Below are 14,608 nucleotides of genomic sequence, written 5' to 3' on the forward strand. Positions count from 1 at the left end.
CAAGGTTAGCTTACCTCAAGATAGTCTGAAGGAAGGAAGTCTTGGGTTTTTAAAAACAAACAGAGTTGAGTGGCCAACTCATTTTGTTGCATCTTTACAATGCTGTCTTGGAGAGAATCCTGTGGTGTTCCTGTTCAGAAATATACTTTATATATATTAAGTACTTGTTTTATTAAACTGAATGGGGAATTCAGTCTCTTGAGTGATCAGCTGGAAGTGACAGTTGTGATTATGTAGCCCAGGTCAGGCTGAAGTCAAGAGCTACATCAGCAAATGATGATTTGAGAGGCCAGAGGCAGGAATGTAGCCAAGGTCAGTTGGGTGGTTGGGTCCTAGAAATCACAATACCTGTGTTTGCATGGCTTCTCTTCACAATCTATTGCACACAATGGAGGAGCAAGCTTGAAGCATCCATTAGGTAAGGCCAGCCAGGACCCTATTGGCTCTCCAAGAGGGAAATCCATATATTGGATGGTAATTCAAAAACTATTGTATGTCTGCATTTCTACCATGTCCTGGTCCTTCTAGGGATGACACTGATTCTTTTTAAAATAGTCTAGTAGAGGGAAGAGAGAGATTCCAGGGCCATGGGAATCTGGTGCTTAGCTGTTTCCATTTTAGGACTATATTTGCTTTCACAGTAGGTTGTTAAATTGTTGTGTGAGCTTGGGAGCATTGCTTTGGCCATGAACTTGCTGCCAAAAAGTGTATCTGACTATTTCCCCCTCTCTTTTGTTAAAGTAGTCAAAGGAAAGTACAGTTATTAATTTGACTGTGGCGAGAAAACACTTCAAGTATATTAACAATGCTTTTATTTTCATAATCCCAGGAACATTCAAAGTTTAGTAGATCTTATTCCACCTTTTATTTTTCTGAAACACAAAAATGTCTTAAGTTATTCTGCAGGATTAGAAGGCGTAGTTATCAAAAGTAGGTCCTGCAAATCCTTATATGCTAATTTGAAAATTCACATGCTTGAATAGTTCCATGGACGTAACACATTTAAGCTTTGTTTCTTTTAGTTATGCTATACTTATTTGTGTTTTGCCATGTGGAGGTCTGCTGCTGAACCAATTATACACCCAAATGTTTTACATAAGAGCTGCCTCTTGAGTCCTATTCATGCACCAGAAATAGTGGAACAAATACCACCAGGGCTTGCATTTGGCATAACATTTAAAAGGCACTGAATGCAACTCCAGCTTGCCAGGCAACCTACGCAACCCCAACTTTACCTGTTCCACTCGTGACATTGTACAGCAATTTTGGTCAGGGATAGTCTGGCTATTGTGACCTATGCATTGATAACCTCAAGACTTGATTACTTTAACACACTCTGTGTGGGGCTACCTTTGGACCTGGTCTGGTGGCTCTAATTGGAGCAAAATGCTGCAGCTAGACTGTTGACGGAGACAGGCTCTCATCAGTACATAACTCGGGTGCTCAAAAGTTTTCACTGCCTTCCCCCACACCAGGGCCAAGCTCAAGGTTACTGCACTATTTTGCAGCTTTGCTTAACAACTTTGCTCCACGATTCCTTAAGGCAGTGTTTCTTAAACTTGTGTCTCCAGCTGTTGTTGGAGTACAACTCCCATCATCCCTGACCACTGGTCCTGTTAGCTAGGGATGATGGGAGCTGTAGTAAAGCTAGAGACCCAAGTTTGAAAAAACACTGCCTTAAGGGCTGCCTCATTCCTTATATCTCTGCATGATCCTGAAGATCTTTGTGGAGTCACTGTTGGTGTTCCCTCATGGCTTGAATGCATGACTCCTGTTCCTCAGTATTGTGGGCCCAATTTTGTGGAACTCCTTTCCAGCTGAGGTCAAACAGGCCCTCTCCCTGTTGAACTTCTAGCACCTACTGAATATTTTTTTACAGCAGGATTTTTAACTGATGTTTGATTTTGTAGCTTAACTGATTGTTTACTTTTTGTGTTGTATCCTTATAAACCACTTAGAGGCTATTGTAGTTACTCAGTATATAAATTGTTTAAATAAATAAATATGGCATTTGGTGTGAGGATATAGTATTGGTGGGCCTAATCTGGCTGCAGATTGAAGGCTCCCCAACCCTGTTTTAAAGGATGTGCTGCTTTTTCTAAGGAGGAAATATCCAAATGTGAGCAGGAAACACGATCATCATGCATTGGAGTTGAAAATGATAGAGCCTGATGATTTTCCTGTAGTATGGGCAGAATTCAGCAAATGCATCTGAGGCGTGTGGTATTGACCCCATGCATGGAAGAGGATATAAATAAAGCCATTGCTTTGTATTCATTGTTTGCTTGTCTTATAATTAAGAGCACTTTAGCTTCTTCTTTACCTTCACCTCCATGCTTCTGTGTAACTCCCTCTAATTTGGAAACCACTTAAAACATGAGTCAACCATGAAATTATGCAGTCACTGGCTTTCCCTCACAGATAAACTATATTTGTGATGGAGAGTTATACAGGGGAAAAGATATATATTTTAGGACTCTCCTTTCCTGACAAGATCCTATTACATGCTTTCTTCAAAGGGCATGGAGACCAGGAAAAATTGCTGCTTGCCATACATCAACACAAAGTGTAGTGGTGCTTCCTTTTTTTTTATATCCCCCACCCAAACTGGACAAGGGAACTGTCTCTCTACCCTACTAGGTCAGCACTAATGTTGCTTGCATCCTCATATGCATGCAGGGCTGCTGCTTCATTGCCTTCCGCACCCCCCACCTGCAGTTTTGCCACTGTTGGGGTCTGTGGTGTGGCAAGTGAGGCCTAGCAAGGTTCATGAGGCAAAGAGGGGCAAGGTTCAGGAAAGAGGCAAGGCTCGTGCTGTACTCTGGGAAACACGGTGCTCTGCCATTGTCGTGGTCTGAGAAACAATTGGGAGGCAGTAACGCTTCTGAACACCAGTTTCTGGAAAACACAGGAGAGGAGAGTCCTGTTTGCGGGTTTCCGACAGGCATCCGGTTGGTCACTGAGAGAACAGGATGTTGGACAAGACGAGCCTCTTCCACCGGGCTCTTCTTATGCCATTACTCCAGGAAGAAATAAGCTGGAGCGGAGTCTTTCTACAGCAGCAGGCGCTTGTGCAGCCAAATAGTTAGCACCGCCTGAGCAGCAAAAAACTGCTCTACTTAAAGGACCCAGCCTCCTTCAGTCGTCTCCTACTTCGGAGGAGCCTCAGGTCTTCCTGGGTTTTTAGCTGTCGAGTCCTCTGAGTCAGAGATTGTGGTGCTGCATCTTCAGACTGTTGAGTGGGCCTCACAGGTTATTCTGAAAGCATTTGTGGGACTGGACCTGCACGTCCTTCCCCTCACTCCTCAAAAATGAGGGATATGGCTCCAGGGTCATGACAGCCACAGCTAATGCAGCAGAAGCACTGGCACTCCTCCTCCTTCCTCTGAGGAGGAAGGTCCTTCCACAAAAGCCCATGTGTTGTGTTAAGTCTGTAAAGTACCACCAGGTTTTTTGTTGTTGCAGTGTTCAGAGTATTAGACTGGGACTGGGACGACTTGGGTTCTAATCCCCACATGGCCATGAAGTCTGTGGTATGATCTTGGACCAATTGCTGTGTCTAAGTCTAACCTACCAGGCTGTGTCATTGTGATGATAAAAGTGGGTGGGGAAGAACTTTGCAATACCATCTTGAACTCCTTGGCAGAATGGTGGGGAAATAAACTCAAAAGGACTCATGGTACGTGTTACATCTTTGTTCCATCCTGGCACCAGTTACTGAATAAGATGTCTTTACATAGTCCACAAATTTACAGGATTAAAGTTTAATTAAATCATCTCTCCTTTTATTTAAAGGGAGAATGGAGAGAAGAAGGGGAGGTTATTTGGTCTCTGAATCTGGAGTAGATTTTTTAAAATAAAAAGACTTCACAGGGGAAAATCCATTAATGTTAGGCAAGTTTGTGGACTGTCCTACAGTACAACCAAATTATAAATAAGCAAGTAATTGTGAATGGGATTGCATCTTTAAACTCAATGGCGGAACCCCCAAAGTAGATAATGCAATCTGGGTACAGAAACTTCTCAGGGTGGCATTCTAGGAGCACCCAGTGTGGTGTAGGGGTTAAGAGCGGTAGTCTCGTAATCTGGGGAACCGGGTTCGCGTCTCCGCTCCTCCACATGCAGCTGCTGGGTGACCTTGGGCCAGTCACACTTCTTTGAAGTCTCTCAGCCCCACTCACCTCACAGAGTGTTTGTTGTGGGGGAGGAAGGGAAAGGAGAATGTTAGCCGCTTTGAGATTCCTGAATGGGAGTGAAAGGCGGGATATCAAATCCAAACTCTTCTTCTTATTCTTGCTCTTTAGCTCTGCTGTACAAAAGGGGACTTGTGGGTTTCTCTTGCTGTTTTTTTTTCTTTTCTGTGAGCAAAGGATATAATAAGTAAGTGCAACATGCTCATACAGTACCTGCATGGGATTAATATGTATCCTAGTACTAATCAGGATGTGAGAGCTGCTGCTGCTGCTGCAAGGCAGGTGAATGGAAAGTATGGTCCGGACATATGGTGCTCAGTGTTTTGTTTTGTTTTTCTTAATCAGAATGGTAATATAAATGGATAAAAAATCAGAGTTCTCCCTTTCACTGGGGGTATGCCATAACTTAATTACTTGTCATCAGAGTGCCTTGAAATTCTTAAAGGAAGGTGTTAGATGAGCAGAAGGAATTGTTAATGCTGTTTGTAAACCTACTGATGTTTTGCTAATGAGATTCCCTTTCATGTACTATAAGGTAGATAGAAGGAGAGTGATCCTGCTGTTCAGAATGCTAATCAGTAGTGCTGGAAAGACATCTGTTTAAGCAAATATGATAAGAGAGCAAACTATGAAACAGTTTGCATCTTACTTGAGACTCCTAGGCTATGACCCTCAGTGGACCAGCATTTAAGAACTTTGCAAGGCGGAAAAGTGTGTTTGTGTTAGAAATTGGGGACAAATTGGATTCAGTTCATATTTAATGGCAAACCTGCCTAATTCACACTTTCCAAAACAATATGTGAACTGAAAAACAGCCATCCTTTGAACATTTGCACTTCTCTGAATTTTGTGGTTCTTCAGTTGAGTACGTAATCTATATGAAAATGCATACATTAGGATAATGTCCCATAAGTTGGTGAAAATAACATACAATTTTTTGCAAAATTTGCATGCAAAAATGTGTACAATAGGCAGAATTGCATAGAAAAATATGTAAGTTATGAGAAATCTATACTAATGTGCTGATGAATTTTCATGAGGGCTTCTTTAAAAATAAATAAATCACAAACTGATAAGGGAATGTGGAGTACTGAATGCAAGAATGGAACAGTGAGAAACTGAAATGGACAGATTTCCACATCCATTGCGTGTGTAGATTTATAGATTGCCCTACCCCTGAGCTACAGAGTCATTTAGTCCATGCTTTGCATGCAGAAGGTCTTAGGTTCAGCCTGACATCTCCAGCAAAAAGGACCAGTTGGCAGCTCAGGGGAAAGATCTCTACCAGAGACCTTGGAGAGGTTTCCCTAGTCCAGTAAGTAGGATTGTATTGAGCTGGATGGGCAAATAGTCTTACAAGGCCACTTCCTATGTTTCTGTGGTGTGGGAACACTGGCTCAAAGAGTTGTGTAGTTGCCTATTTGGGACTTCCAAAATTTTCAGACTGTAGCCCAAGTCAGGTTGACCCTGCTGGGGTATTTTCTCATGTACTTCCTTTAAAAAGCACATGCCACAAAATGGCTACTGCCTGATGGGGCAGCCTCTGCTTGTTGCACCATCCACAAGCAGGAAGTTGAAATGCTACTCCTGCTTGTGTTCCCATCTTTGCCACTTACCTAGAGATGCTTCTCTGCCCTTTGCTCATTTCTGTCCCTGAGTCTCTCGGACCCACAGAAGAACCATTAATCCTCTGCAGCAGATCATTTTCTAGCAGCCAACGTTCTTTCAGTCTTCCCAACTGCTTGTCTCAGCACAGTCCTGGCAAGGTGTCTGTGCTTAGTGATCTTGCTTAGTGATCTCAATGCTCTCTAAAGAGAATAGTGAGAGCAGTTGTGTGAAGGCTTTTGGCTCCATCCTGTCCTGACTCTGCAGAATTTTGCCTTGGATGGCTGCCCAAGCAAGGGGGTGGGGGCAGTGATTTTGAAGCTCCCGTTTTTCAGGCATCTAACCTTGCCTAAAACCAAATTAAGCTTGCAATTCTCTACCTTTTGTGAGGCTGAGCCAAGAAAGCCTGCTGCAAACTCTCTTTAAAAAGAAGAATGATAATAAAAATGAAAGTAAAGGCTTCCCAGACACTTGTGATGACTTGTGCTGCCATTGCAGAGCCAGCCAGATGACAGCAAGAGTTTGTTAGAAGGTTGTGGTTTACTCTTTAACCCCTGATCCTATTTATCTATCACATTCATATCTCATCGTTTCTCCAAGGAGCCCCGTGTGGTGTACATGGTTCTCCCCCTTCAACACTGTGAGGTAGGTTAGGCTGAGAGGCAGTGACTCGCCCAAGGTCACCCAGTTAGCTTTATGGTTGACTGAGGAATTGTACCCTGGTCTCCCAGGTTCTAGTCCAGCTACATTACACTGGCAGCTTTTGCCCTAACAAATGCAGCTATTACGGGTAGGGTATGTTTGCTTTTGCTTGTATCGGAAGTGAAGGTGCTATTGAATCACAGGTGTGCTGGTGCTCTGGAGACACAGAGCTATGCTTTCACTTCAGAATCTGGGTGGGAATGCCAACTTCCATCACCTCTTACCTTGGTCATGCTGGGTGCTGCTGATGGGAGGTGCAGTCCAATGACATCTCGAGAACCACAGGTCCCCCCCCTCCTTCTAGAACTCAAAGGGAGTAAAGTATGTCTCCAGGGAGACTTGAGATTGTGGGTGTAAGCACCAGACTTGTGAATAGTTCCTGTTTTCTATAGAGAACCAGGATGGCATAGCAATTTGTTTTAATCTGTTTTTAATATTGAATTTTAAGTCATCGTAAGAAGAGTTTGGATTTGATATCCCGCTTTACTACTACCCTAAGGAGTCTCAAAGCGGCTAACATTCTCCTTCCCCTTCCTCCCCCACAACAAACACTCTGTGAGGTGAGTGGGGCTGAGAGACTTCAGAGAAGTGTGACTAGCCCAAGGTCACCCAGCAGCTGTATGTGGAGGAGCAGGGAAGCGAACCCGGTTCCCCAGATTATGAGTCTACCGCTCTTAACCACTACACCACACTGGCGTAACCCACCCTTGGGCCTTGGGGTGAAGGGCAGATAAGAAAACTCATTACTACTACTTGAAAATGCGATAAGTCACTCTTGCTGTGCTTGTGCCCCCTCCCTATTCCATGAATGGGGCTCCGGACACCTGCCACGAAGTCCTGCCCCGATGAGACCACTTCCTCAGAGCTATGGCCCACTTCCATATTTTTTGCTATCTGTTGCATGCAGATGACTTTGTGAATGTAGCCCAGTCCCAATTTCATGTTCATGTATTTTGAGGTTAAATGTATAGCAAAGCCTAGGCATAGCTTTCGTAGGCCTTTGATATACAGGGAAATTTTCAAGCAATGTGCCACCTGTAATTACCATTAGGGTGATGGAAATGGTCTATGTGTTTTCTACATGTGCCTCTCTGATGCTTAAGTTTGAAGGTTAGGCTAGATAATATGGTAGCTACATACCTTTGCGCCTCTCTCTCTCTCTCTCTCTCTCTCTCTCTCTCTCTCTCTCTCTCTCTGTGTGTGTATGAAAGGGGGGCAATCTGGATCTGCTTCCTAGCCTGTGCAGTGGGGTTAAATATTTTTCAGCTGTTCTGGTCCTGATCCACATTAGAAGGGCCCAGTGCCTGAAATTTGCTTTGAATGGGGAGAACTCCTATTGATGTGAGCATGTGTGTGCCCACCACCGCCCAATGAGGATTGCAGGCGTTTGGTTCCAATCTTGATCAGAAGCACAGTGGGGCTGGAAGGGCAAATCTCCCCCACGTCCTTGGCTTCTTTTGCTTCTATCTCACACTGGCAATTTTTGTTTTTTTAAAAAAATAGAACCGTGGTAAAAGCTTGCATTTAAAGGCAAAGATACATTAGGTTTGTCTCATCTACTTTCGCCTGTGATTTTTCAGCTCCAGTCATTTAACGAAAATGGAGCAAGTAAGAATAATCGCTGGTCTTTGGTAGCTAAGTTTCATTTTTAAAATCCATTTAGATTTAGTTGAATTCTTCATCAGTCTTCCCATGCTTCTTTCTGCTAAGATTCATATTAAAACCATACTCCAATAAATTTGCTAATCTAGATAAGCTTCTTTTTTATATATTTTAGTATCCACTGCTTTTACTGTAATTGTATAGGCTATTAAAAAAATTTTTTTTAGACGGTTGAATTGAATGCATTCTTTTCCTTTTTAAGCAACTAATTTCACACATAAAACAGCCTATTTTCATTACAGGGTCATTTACAAATTACCCTCTGTGAGCCTGTAGGCTCTGAGCTTTATGATATTTAATCAGGCTAGTCAAGTCAGCTTGTGGTTGATTAATTGATGAGCACATAATATTAATTGGTGCTTGATTTGTTTTTAACAGGGTCTAAGTTGGAAGGCTCACTACTTGTTGTGGTGGGCAACACAGACTCACCTTAAAATCATATAGAACTGCATCTCTGTAATTTGTTTTTTATTCTGAATATGTTCCATGTTATTGTTTGTATGGTTATGTGTTAGCTTGTCCACATGTTTATGATAAATCAATAAAAAATGTTGTTTATTTTATATAGTGTTGTAACAAGGTTTCTCATAATGGGGTGGGAAACAGTAGGGCACCCTACATAAACAAAATAAATCTGAAACAGTTCTGTATGGGACAGTATGAAATTTGATCCAAAAGCCCAGAATGTTTCAGTGTGAATCTTCTTTCATGGTAATTAGGAGTTAGGGATTTACTTTTATTCAGAAATATCCTACTAAAGTTAATTTTTTTTGGAAAGGAGGTTCTTTATTTTCTTTAAAAAACTCTCTCTCTCTCTCTTTCTCTCTCTCTCTCTCTCTCTCTCTCTCTCTCTCACACACACACACATCTATCTATCTATCTATCTATCATCTATCTATCTATCTATATCTATCTATCTATCTATCTATCTATCTATCTATCTCTATCTATCTATCTATCTATCTATCTATCTATCTATCTATCATCTATCATCTATCTATCTATCTATCTATCTATCTATCTATCTATCTATCTATCTATCTATCTCTGCCTCCTCTCTTTAAATTTGACAACACACACACGTACACACACATCTATAGACCTGTTCATGATTGACATGGTAAAGGTGATCACTGAGTGCTTTTTTCACATGGGGAAATGGTCATTTGAAAGGACAGATCCTGAAGCTGAGGCTCCAATACTTTGGCCACCTCATGACAAGAGAACCCTCCCTGGAAAAGACCCTGATGTTGGGAAAGATTGAGGGCACTTGGAGAAGGGGACAACTGAGGACGAGATGGTTGGACAGTGCTCTCGAAGCTATGAAGCTGAGTTTGACCAAACTGCGGGAGGAAGTGGAAGACAGGAGTGCCTGGTGTGCTCTGGTCCATGGGGTCACGAAGAGTCGGACACGACTAAACAACAACAACAACACACTGGAGTCTGATCTGAAAACAAAAGCCTCCTGGATGTCTGGCAACTCCCAGACCACAACAGGCAGCTTTTGTGTTTTCACAAATTTTCATTGTGAAGACAACCTTAAAACACACACACAAAGAAACAGCAAATACCTGTTGCTTGCAGTCTAGCAGTAAAATGGCAAATAACACTCCACGAAGGGAAGCGAGCTGCTTCCAATTCCAATGGTGTGCCCTGTCAAAGAACCTATGAAATACTAACTTTGGAATATTCATTTCCCCACAACCCCCCAAATCATTGATGCATGATTACCTGTCAAAGGGTTGTACAGTTTCATTGCTATTGAATTGCATCTCCCAAACCACTAGTGTTTTTTATATATATATGTAAAGCATTTCTAAACTGAGGTCACACAGTAGCAAAATCGAGATTAGTTCTCAAGTACAGCAGGCAGTGAAATAGCTACACTGAGCAGGTAATCTCTAGGACATGGTATGATGCACCAGTCCCTGATTACAAGTGGTAGGGAGAGCAGAGCCTGTACCTGTTTGTGCTGGAGGCGGGGAGCTCAGATGCATCCCCTTTGCATGCAAGTAACAATCAAGAGTCTGTTCACATGCTGTTGACAAATGCAAAGCTGAATGTATTCATTCTGAAAAGAGGAGCCTGAATGCAGTTTTCCTTGCCTCTTGTGAGTGCTTGGCTGCCAATGTTTCCTCTGAAGGCTGAGAGTAGTTTGAAGTGACCATATAGTCCTTTTGCATGCAAAGGATGTGCTTTCTATCCCTGAGCGATGCCCTTCCCCAGGCCAAACAGGAAGTGCCACTCTGCCTCTGCCACCACTAGCGCCACACCACCTACTGGCAGAGAATCAGTGCTGGCATTGGTGCCGATTTCGGGCAGTATCTCACAATATTTTGGCAAGATCTCGCTGGAAATCTGTGATGATGCCTACACCGTTTCTCTGGCACTGTCTCTGGGGGCGGCGGCAGCTATGGGGCTTCTGCTGCCTGAGGTGGCTGTTTTGCCACACCTAATAGGTGGGCTGGGCCTGCCCTGCCAATTCCAGTTTTTAATTCCTGAGAATGCCTGACACTGTGCTGCTTTAATTTTGTTCTAGTAAAACTCTGTCAGGAGTGACTTGCAGTTTGATTCAGGCTGCGTATCTGTTTGGGATCCTGAAATGTTGTGATCCAGGATGCAGCTGCTGCAGCAGCAAGTGACCTTTTCACATTCTAACCACACTTCTGGATTGATGCCTTTAAAATTATAGGTCACCAAAGCAGCTATTATCTTTAAAGCCCTCCTTCTCTTCTCTTTTTGAGCAAGCTCCATGCCAGAGCAGGCAGGCAAGCAGGCAGGCAGGCCACAAACTGATTTATTTATTTTTTAAGGATGAATACAGCAAAGACCTGGTTTTCCACCCAATTTCGGAGACTGAGATGGGATCCTTAAAAAGCAAATGGTCACCAAGGACTTATTCTGATATCAAAACACTATCTACACAGTTCTCCACTATAACTGGTGTGGTGTGGAGGTTTGAGTGTTGGGCTAGGACAGGGGTCAGCAACCTTTTTTCAGCCATGGGCCAGTCCACCATTCCTCAGACCATGTGGGGGGCCGGACTATATTTTTTTTGGGGAAATGAACTAATTCCTATGCCCCACAAATAACCCAGAGATGCATTTTAAATAAAAACACACATTCTACTCATGTAGGCAGGCCCTACAAATAACCTAGAGATGCATTTTTTAAAATGTATTTTTATTAAAGATTTTCTTAGTTTACAGAAGTATGTGCAATGTCTCTCTCTCTCCCCCCCCCAATAACATTTTTTACAGATCAGTTTCATTTGTTGAGAAATTAGGAAGAAGAAGGGGAAAGGGATGGGAAGATGGGTGGGGTGGCGATGTTTCTATTATACTTAATATATGTGGGGTTTTGTGTCAGTGTCGCTTGTGCAGGTTCCCAGAGATGCATTTTAAATAAAAGGACACATTCTACTCATGTAAAAGCACACTGATTCCCGGACCGTCCATGGGCCGGATTGAGAAGGCGATTGGGCCACATTCGGCCCATGGGCCTTAGTTTGCCTACCCCTGGGCTAGGACCTGGGAGACCAGGGTTCATAATACTTACTTGGTCATGATGCCTTTCAGCCTAACCTACCTCACAGGCTTGTTGTGGGGATTAAATGAGGGGGAGAAGCTTAGGTCTCTCTCTCTCTCTCTCTCTCTCTCTGCCTGATCTTCCTTCCAGGGCTCTTGTTAGGATAAAATTGGGAGAGGTAGGGAGAACCAGCTCTTGGTGTGATAAAATGCATTACAAAAATAACCTGGAGCTTTCTGATCAGCACACACAGTAAAGAGAAATCTCACGTTCAGTTTTAGTGCACCATCCATAGAATCATAGAATATTAAGAGATGGAAGGGACCTTAGGGTCCCTTCAAGGCTCCCGCTCCATACAGGAATCTTCAGTGACAGCATCCTGGACAGCTGCCCATTCAGCCTCCACTTAAATATCTCCTCAAGCATTTCCCGTGTTCTAGGCTTCCTCATATCACATATCCTAACAGCTCCCTGGAGGGAAAGCTTAGCTTCAGAGGTGGTGACTTGCCCACAGCTACTCCTGTAAAATAAAAATAAAATAAATCTTCATACAAACCTCCCCACCACTTCTGAGTACTGAAATACCCAGATAATAATTCAGAAAGAAACCCACCTTCAAAGTTATGACTTCTGTACTTTCTTATATGTTTGTGGTTCCCTCTGGCTAAGAAATAACTTGGTACTGGTAAGAAGCAATATGGAACGAGCCTGAAGTGAATGGTGGGGAGAGAGAATGCTCTCTGTGCATTGTACCAACCAATATACAGTACCAGCAATGGATATTTAAAGGTAACTTTAGCATACATAGCAGATACAGTTTCTGTTTCTTGATTCCTAAGAACAAGAAGAGATCAATTATTCAATCCCACTTCCTTTCTTTTTTTCATTTAAGGCAATGGAGTAAATAGTGTGCACATACAGATATATATTTTTTTAGGTACAAGGACATGCTAGAAATTTGAACGGGCATCTCAAAGAAGATTGTATGCTCTTTATCACAGTAGATGTGAGCCCAACAAGAGATATCACCTGTAGAAAAACTGTAATGAAAACACACTTCAGATTTCGATCTTCCTATCTTGTTATTGACTTGAAATGAAAACAAACTACAATCTGCTAGACAGATATTTAATAATAAATTCCTAGCATGCTTAGTTTCCAGACTGGGGATAAATAGGAAGACTGAAGTCTTAGACTGCATGTAACAAACCTCAAAGTCTGGCGAGTCCCAGAATAATAGTGCTTAATGAATCATAGGGGGAAATGAAGTTGCTTTGTGGAAGAAAGCTGTGTGTCAGGGCTGGTGGTTTGTTTTGAGGCAAGCAGGCAGTCAAGCAGGGAGGAAAGGGAGGGGGAATTCAGTCTGTGTCTGAGAGATGAATTGTTCAAACTGATGATCTGGGCTGCAGTCAGCAAGTAGAACCCCATTGGCCCCTTGGGTCACATGATCCCTGCTGAAATGGCGGCTGCAGTACTGTCCTCTGGCCATCTGCAGTGGTGGCACCGCAGCACACAGCTGGTGAGTGTCAAATGTGGCTTTAAAAAGGGATTGTTGCTTGTGGCTACAGTGATTTGCCTCAGATGAATAGGTTGAGGCAAAAGAAATGGCATGTGGACACAATGGTAAGCAAAAGGAACTATATCCAGTTCTCTTAAATCTATTTAACTACTGTGATTAGATTTCAGATCCAGTACCTACTGCGTGTTACTTGCATTGAAATCACTGCTAAGAGCATCATTGACTTGAATGGCTTAATTTTTTTGTTACCATTTACAGCCCCGTCCCCCCAATTGATTGTGTCCTATTCTTTCTATGTTCTTAATGCTGTACTGCAGGATATATGCCATCTCCCAAACAAGATGTAAATGGGCATCTTCAGCACAGATACAATCAGCAACTGACATGTATATGAGTTTTAGCAACCAGATATTAGGATCCTTTGTCACTTTGTTTCGCATCTGTGTAATGAAAAATTAAATATTAACCAATCCTTAGAAAAGTAAGATGAGATGCAGTTAATTTAAGCAAATTACCAATATTTGTTTATGTTTATGATACAAACAAGGAGTAATTAGGACAGCATAAACAATGTAAATAAAGCATTACCAAGGAGATTAAAAAGCCAGTAGCTAGCGGATGCTGCTATTCACATAAAGATTTGGGAAATGTGAACATGTGCTCTGCTTCAATGGAAATACCGATGGGGAGTTTGAGACTCTGGCATTCTAAAGGTCAAGCTGTTGTTTCTGCACCCATGTTGGTAAAAACCACAATTTACACTGGGATTTTTTCCATGGTATTCTCCTGTTGTCCAGTCTGCTGAAAGGCTGTTGACGAACTCATCACTTAAATGTACCTATCCCTTTGAAATTTAACATGATGAAAAGCAGCTTTGTCCTTTTGCTGTTCTTCAGAGCTCTATATTTCACTAGGTCAGGGATGAGGAACCTGTGGCCTTCCAGGCGCTCTTGGACTCCAACTCCCATCAGTCCCAGCCAGCATTCTCAGTGGACAGAGATTATGGGAACTGGAGTCCAACAACATTTGGAGGGCCACGGGTTCCCCATCCCTATTCTAGGCCCTTGGTTTTCAAATGTGACTTTGTTTGGTGAAGATGAAGATTAAGTTTCTTTCTCCTTTAGTTGCTTGTTGGCCCCAGATATCACACTTCCCATTCACATTGAATGGAAGGAAGTGGTTATGGGGAAGGCTTATGAGTGTGGCAGATGAAAGGTAGTTGTGACTGGCAAGAGGTGTGGAGAGGGGGAGCAAAGTAAAGCATAGGCTTTCAGCTCGCACAACACAGCTGGGCATTGTGACTGTGCAATTTTTGGCTCAGTTGAGGGTTGGACACAGATTTCAGGTTCAAGGAAGGAATATCAATGTACTGAAATCCTCATAAGCATCACATTGAAAG

At 42.7% G+C, this 14,608-nt stretch overlaps 1 protein-coding gene across 9 annotated transcripts in view; it reads left to right on the top strand.

Moving 5' to 3' along the window:
- CHST11 (carbohydrate sulfotransferase 11) overlaps window positions 1-14,608 on the top strand; it is a 210,127-nt gene that overhangs the window by 64,145 nt on the left and 131,374 nt on the right. Inside the window, exon 1 of one of the 9 annotated variants that reach the window (XM_083700812.1) lies at window positions 13,123-13,209. The exons of the other annotated variants lie outside the window; for them this stretch is intronic. The gene's annotated coding sequence lies outside the window, so the exon portion shown is untranslated. Of the gene's footprint in view, window positions 1-13,122; window positions 13,210-14,608 lie in introns of those variants that run through there. 9 annotated transcript variants of the gene reach the window in all.

This window comes from Podarcis gaigeae, assembly GCF_964106915.1.
Source record: "Podarcis gaigeae genome assembly, chromosome: 10".
NCBI lineage: Eukaryota > Metazoa > Chordata > Lepidosauria > Squamata > Lacertidae > Podarcis > Podarcis gaigeae.